Source organism: Echeneis naucrates, chromosome 17 (assembly GCF_900963305.1).
Source record: "Echeneis naucrates chromosome 17, fEcheNa1.1, whole genome shotgun sequence".
NCBI lineage: Eukaryota > Metazoa > Chordata > Actinopteri > Carangiformes > Echeneidae > Echeneis > Echeneis naucrates.
In genome coordinates, this window is record NC_042527.1 from 10,670,600 (window position 1) to 10,677,916 (window position 7,317).

The 7,317-nt window shown below is 42.0% G+C and overlaps 1 protein-coding gene across 20 annotated transcripts in view; it reads right to left on the bottom strand.

The window, feature by feature from the left end:
• Positions 1 to 7,053, bottom strand: part of mbnl1 (muscleblind-like splicing regulator 1) — a 36,874-nt gene extending 29,821 nt beyond the window's left edge. For 3 of the 20 annotated variants that reach the window (XM_029524107.1, XM_029524105.1, XM_029524104.1), the window contains exon 1: positions 1,150 to 1,485. The gene's annotated coding sequence lies outside the window, so the exon portion shown is untranslated. Of the gene's footprint in view, positions 1 to 1,149; positions 1,494 to 1,533; positions 1,768 to 2,070; positions 2,520 to 6,333; positions 6,515 to 6,928 lie in introns of those variants that run through there. The other 17 variants (XM_029524103.1, XM_029524096.1, XM_029524101.1 and 14 more) reach the window with 14 other exon arrangements.
• Positions 7,054 to 7,317: the final 264 nt, after the last annotated feature.

The window sequence follows — 7,317 nt, forward strand, 5'->3', positions numbered from 1 at the left end:
GTACCTCTGGACAAAACAATAAAATGATTCAACATGCATTACTGACTCCATAAACACAAATCTTGCTTTTTAGGACTGTTATTACTTTCAGACACACATGAACGGGGTAATTTTTGTATGTTCTATACTGTAATGTCAGAGGTCAGAGGCATGAAAATTATTGCTGATCCCTTAATAGAAATAGAAACAGATGTGCAGTATGGCATGTTGAAGACTGAATTAAATTAATTTACTGGTGCAATAAATAAGTCTACTACAGTTGGTAAAGTCAATTAATTTTAGCTTAGCTTGGACTTTGTTAAAGCTCTAAGTTCAAATCGTTGCTTTTTGGGTTGAAAAGTGGTCATAACACAGTAGAATCATACAGAGAAGCCCTGATGTAATGAAGGCTTAACCTGTCAATGCACTTTCAGCCATACACATATTATGGCTGTAAGTCAGATCCTAGATCATAAGGAATGCACATTGATGCAGTGCAATTTTTAGCATTTATTTATATATAACCATACAGAGAGACTGCAATGTGATCTTTGATATTATTATGTACAATATTCACATTGACAAAAGCAGCATGGCTCCTGTTAGATAGAAATTGACAGTCTATCTGCAGCAGGACTAACGGGGAGATTTAAAATTTCAGCATTGCAATCTCCCACACATCTGTCTATGCTGTGCATGCTTGCATATGTGCACATACTTGCATGTGTGAGCTACTGTCTGAGCCACACTGAATCCATCTAAGTCACAACAACAACATTCCTCATCATTGCTCCAACCACAGACACACCACCAAGAGGAAGCCCGGTGAGGCCAGGGGGAGGAAGGCAGAGGTGGTGAGGAGAGGGACAAAGCAAGCAAAGGTAATAAAGGCCTGAGTTTAAATTCTAAAGGTTCTTTAGCTGTTGTGCCATCTGTAGTTCATAAGATGTATGTTCTGCTGCTTTTTGGGCAAATGTTTGGATTGATTGTTTGTAAAAAACTTGGAAAAATATTTAAGTATGACAAATAGCCAGATATCGCCATGAAAACATGTTCAGCTAGTTTAATTTAGTATATGCCACAAAAACAGGCTATACTCCATAATAGAAAGAATTGTAGGACAGTCACACATAACTTCCCAAAGCTTTCGTAAAGCAACAAACTACTTACTTTTACTCCAGTTGAAACATCGACAAGTGAAAACGCTCCATTCCATTTACTAGGTTTACTTCTCCCTGTCTCTCGAACGTTCATGCCCCTCTCTCCTTCTCTCTTTAACTTTTTTCCTCTCTCATGGTTACTCCCCTTCTCTCAGACGCATGCAAACACAGACTTAGTCTCTCACATACAGGCACATACTCCCACAGACAGTCACCCTCTCACACACTCTCTCTTTCTGCGACCCGGAATGCTTGGCAAGATTCTACTGTACTGAAATACTGTGCTCACCATATATGGTAGTAGCGGCTTCACATGTCACACATAATTTACATGCAGTGGGGCAGGAGTTTGCCTTACATAGTACATACACACATAAAAAACACACATACTCACATGCAAACCATGCTTCCCCCTTCAGTCTGACGCAGCAAAGGTGACAAAAGCGGTAGAAATTTTGCCAGTCTCCTTGTTAACCAAGCCCAGGAGGATAATTCCCAACATGTCTAATGTTGAGTCAGACGAAGGGAATGAAAGCTGAGTGGGCGATCTATTGATCCTCTCCACTGTTTCCTGGAACAACCACGGCCTTCCAAACACACTCCATACACACCAGCAAATTTTCTTGCTAACTAGCGCTACCCTCAGGAAGTAGCTATTGTGTGACTGGCTGCTTTGAACCAAGAATGTGTCTGTGTGTGCCTTTGCCTCTATAAAACAAGCCGTAACAAATTTTAACAGATTTTAACCCTGTGGCCCACATACAAGATGCACACACACACAGCAGACACTAAAGCAAGCAATCTCCATATCTCTACCTTTGCTCCACTGCACAGGCGCTACTTTGGAAAGTAAAGACTGCAGCAACACACAGGAGGAAAGATCTAGATGAACCAATGAGACAAGGTGGAAGGTTATGAACCAAGCTCTTACCTCTCACATTGCTCTCCAGTTTGTGTATGTGTGCTTCCGAGTGTCGATTGACTCTGTGTGTTTATGCGTGTGTTCAGATAGGCCGCGACAGCAGACCCCCAGGCACCGGCTGGACCATTCTCAGGCAGGCAGGCAGAGCACAGCAAGGCAGAGGGACTGGCAGAAGAGAGGCAAGCGAGTGAGCGAGTGAATCAGCAGCGAATGAGTAGAGGAGCTGTGCAGAGCCGAGCACCAGAGTGAGAGGGGGGGAGTGAGAGAGAGAGGAGGAGTGTTTGTCTATGTGTGTGTGCGTCTCTCTGTGTGTGAGTGTGTGTATGTGTGTACGTGTATGTGTGTGTGTTTGCGTGCATTGCAGCGTTGGCTGTGCGCTAGTGTCTCCCCTCCCCTGCCTCTTGAAGTGGCTGAGCTGGGCTGTGCTGAGCTGTGCTGAGACGAGCTGGGCTGTGTCTCTACTGACTCGCCAGCCACTGGATTGTCTGTCTGCTGCCCAACGAAAGTGGTGCTCACTGGGCGGCAGTAGCAACAGCTGTGGAGGAGGAGGAGGAAGAGAGGGAGGGAGTCTTGACTGCACTGGGCATACAGATCCTGCAGTCCCTTCTCCCTCCCTCTCTTCCTCACTGAGGGATAGACACGCCCCCCCCCCCAAACAACACCAGGAAGTGCTGGCTCAGTTACAGCAACGCTGCCCTTGCCTTTCAAGTGAGCCTGAGGAAGGAGAGAGTGACAAGAGAAGAAGAAAAGATTGAGAAAAAAGTAAGAGGTTAAAGAAGGCGGAAAGAACAGAAATAAGTAGCTTGATTAGAATATGAATAATAGAAGATCATGCAGAATGAGGAAAGGCATTAGAAGGTGAAGTTGTGATAGTGATATTAATTTCTGTTAGAAACAAGAATGAGTGATGCAGTTACAAAGGGGTAGATAAGCTCCACAAGAATAAGAGCAGAGAATAACAGCAGTTGAAAGATTGAATAAATTAAGCGGTGTGGGGAACTATGGCAAGATTTACACACAGTTTATGGCAAATTAGGTATAGCTTCTGTCCAGATCACCTTTTGATTTTTCATTCTGCTTTTCTGCTATGGAAACAATTCTCGGACATCAGCTGAGCCTCGCACTCATAGCCCTATCTAAAATATAGAAGATGGTTGCACAAACTTAACTGAATTTATTAAACTGGATCTATTAGGTTGATCCATTCTGAGTAACACTGTAAATACATAAGCAGCAACTATTCACAAAGATGCAGACCTGTGCAGCTTAGTCACAGGTCAGCAGCATATTACTTAGAGCCTAACTGATATAACAGTAAGGTAACTGCTGCTGCAAACTCTCCCGTATTGCTGTTGACTCAAGGATTCTGTTGCTACAACCCCATCATCTAGGGAAGAACCAAAGGGCTAAGGAAGCCTCCAAGAATTTGGACCTGACGCTGCAATATCCGGTAGCCATGGAGATAGTGGCCTTGGCATCTGCAGGAATCTTTACAGATTTTGAGTTGTGTGCTCAAGCCAAGTTTATCTGACTGATCCTGCATTGTGTCTATGACTCACTTCATTTGATTGCGATCAAGGGGAGACTGCTTTCATCATGCCTTCACTTTAGAATGCTGAATACAATATACTGTATTTTAATTTATAACTTTAGCAAATTCCACATACTGTAGTTGCGCCCATTTTGTCTCACACATAAAATGGCTTGTGCTGATATATCAACCTGGTATTAGAGTGACATAAAAACTTCCTTTCTTCCTTACATGCATAATACTGCAAAATGATAAATCAATGCCTCTGCTATGCAAGATGGCCATGTCTCAGCTGTCTCTCTGTTTCACTCCCCTCCTCCCTCTGTCTCTAGACCAGTTCCTACTGCTGCACAGCCCTGTTTAATACAAAGCTGGTGATAAGTCATCTCTAATTTACACAGCAGTCCCTTAAACCCTGGGTGACAATCTTGTGTTAGACCCCAGCTGCAGTGCTAGCCCTTTACATAGCCAATATTCTGGTGCAATGTGCCTACACGCTCACAGAGCACAGAAATTTTGCTGTACATCAGACATATAGACAAAAGAAAGACTTCATAGTAATGTTTGAGCTGATCAAATTTTGAGGAACAATGGCAGTATTAGTACGACAGCAAGGTGCATGCTTTAATGTCTTTCAAACCATCATTCATTATTGATGGAAGGATAACTACATTCAAAAGCCCTAGTAGAACACATATGTCTTTTTGGATTTGCAGTTTTCTGTTTGATTGCTGATCAGTGGGAGAAGCAGCTCATTCTAGTCTGCAATTTGAGTTCCTCCTTTGCCAATAATGAAGAGAAATGGTGATTGATATTGTTGTGGCACAAAAGGAGATATAATAGCAACGTCTCAAAAACTCTGGACTCTCTATGAAACTCAGACACTGACGTGGAATTTCCCCTCTTTCCCTCTTCTACTGCAGCTGAGAGTATGCCAGCGCTACTGCTCCTCTCTGTCTTTCATTTTCTCCTCTGCATCGCTGGCCCATATTTTTTATTATTTTCCTTCATAATGTTCTATCTCTGAATCTGTATTTCATCACTTTCTCTCACTTTAGATTACATCCTTATTCTCCTGAACTTCCCCCTTGCAGCAAGAACAACCACTTCTGTATTTGTCACAACCACAGGACCATGTTCCTGTCGTTCAGTTAGAGGTATGACTGCAGAGCCAGGCTTTGCCAGATGGTTTGCTCATTTGGTTCGAGTAATACTTTCAGGTTTTGTTCAACTGCGCAACAGGAGCCTATTTCTTCTTTTCTACTTCATATATCTTTTATTTGAGGTGACATCAGCCAAGATTTTTAACTTTCTGTTCTAAATGCGTTGTATGACTGAGAGGCAATGGTGGACCATTGCTCTCTAGGTGATCAGTGCAGAGCTGTTTAAGTTTCAGAGCGGGAGATTGAGCAAACTCAAACACTATAAATGTTAACCAACCAAAAACAGGAAGAGGTGTGCATGTGGGCGTGTGTGTCGTTAAAGGAAAATTCCACAGATTTTGCACATCAAGTTATCACTATCAAACTGCTTATGAGAATTACTGCGACCTCAGAGTATTCAGAGATCATCTTCATGAATCATATTAGTCTGAATCAAAAGGATGCCACCATTGCCTCTGTCGAGCCATCACACCCCTAACCCTTCATTTGTCCACCCCTGTTTACTCCTGCTTCTCCTTGATGAGAACAACTTTCCACCTTAAGCTTCCTTATCATCTCAATACTCTGCTATTTCCCAGCTCTCTGCAAATGACACTGGCTGGCTGATGTGAACTCTCACTCCACTGAGTAAATGCCCCAGAGCTTTTGTGTGCCATAGCCTGACAGCTCATCTATCACTATGGCCGCAAATACATATTGCACTCCCATTACAGACCATCACGGCAACAATTCTAAGAGTACACAGTATTGCAAAAGGCCCACAACATGGAGCAGCAGTCAATTTCAGCCATTTCCCTATGGTTTATTTTAGAGGCTACAAAAAAATTCTGTTTATGTTGTGTTAATTCAGTGTGTGAAGACTATACCATGTAAACTGAGATACTGTAAAAATGCTATGCAGTACTAAAAATTTGTGTGACGGTGGGAAATGTTGTAAATGTGTGTGTTCTGACAAATGCACGAGTCTAACAACAAGTCTAATGTGAATTTGGAGTAATGTTTCCCTGCAGCATACTTTGTGGTTTTCTCTTAACTTCTTTCCACTTTGATGCTGTGAGGGGAAGCAGGTGCAATTCAAGCTGTCAGTTCTGAAATACAGAGAGGAAACAGCACACTGTCTTGTCCCTATATGACACTAACGTGTATGTGTGTATGAGAATGTGTGCACTTTTCAAGCTTGAAGCTTATCTTTGAGATAAAATGAAATGGAAACACCCTTTGCAAAGACATCTTTCAGCAATATTTCCATCCAAACATATCCTGCAGATATATTACTACAAATAATAACAAATTAATTCTCCATAAATCTCAAATGTCTTACAGACCTGCCAAAGTACAGAATGAATGAACATAATTTTAAACATGCTGGCTTTACTCTAGCAGAGAAACTTTCCTTTCTTTGGAAAGAGAAAGTAAATGAAAACTGGGTAGGTTACCATGAACTGCCTGTTACCAATTACCAATTTGCGAGAAATAAATAGAAACAACAACAAAGTAAAAAGGAAATGCCAAATAATATCTGAAATAATTTCAGTTAGGAGTTATTGTCAGATATTTTACAGAAAGAGCAATGCTTACCTGCGTGTCTGTCTCTCGCTGACGTGCCACTGGGACAGATGAAGCCACTAAAACACAGGTCATGCTGACGCAATGCATTGTGGGATGAACTTGCATCTTCACTGTTTCCTCTATTTTTTCACTTCATCCTCTCATAATACCATGTTCTGGATGGCAGCAGCCATACCACAAATGTAGTCAGGTTTAGAGAGAACCATCACTGCACAATACAAAGTTAAAACCACTCCTTATCGCATTTGTAACTTTGCCTTCTATTAACTGCTGATGCCAAATATGGTCCCCTTGTTACTATCCCCGCCCATCTCTGAATCCCCTACTTATGACTTCCTCTTTCCCTCCATTTTGAAACTGTCAGTATACAATTTGTGTATAATGTAAATGCGCATACATGCATGTGAGCATGTATGCAGCATGTGGCTGTGTGAAAAAAGGAAGTTCGTGTTTGCAGCCTGAGAGATAAGCAGTGAAATAACTTGGTAAATCAGGAAGTGGGGTGTTGTAAACGCTTCAGTTGAGAGATTTAAAAAACAAACGGGACTTGCAGTATTTTATCACAATCCCTACAGCAGCTACATCATCACAGGATTTCACTTACCCCCTTAGTGCTTCTTCATTGAGGTTGATTCAAACACTTGCCCCCTTCCTCTTCCTCCCCAAAGGACTATGTCAAACTATCACTGGAATGTTGAACCAGGCCCCTGGAGCCCACACACACAGCAACACTCAGCAGCACTCAGCACCTGTCTCCTACTGCCAGCACTGAGAAACTGACACAGTCAATCACATTGGACAGCACAGCAAAGGGGAAAGACCAAAGGAGTGTGGGAGGAAGACAACAAGCGTTTTATCAGCAGAAAAACAAATAATGAGCAGGTTGCACATTACAGTTGTGCAACACATCACATAAGAGATAAATGAATAGATCTGTTAATGCAATACATCACCAATGAAAATTTGGTAAATCTTGGCATATATAACAAATAA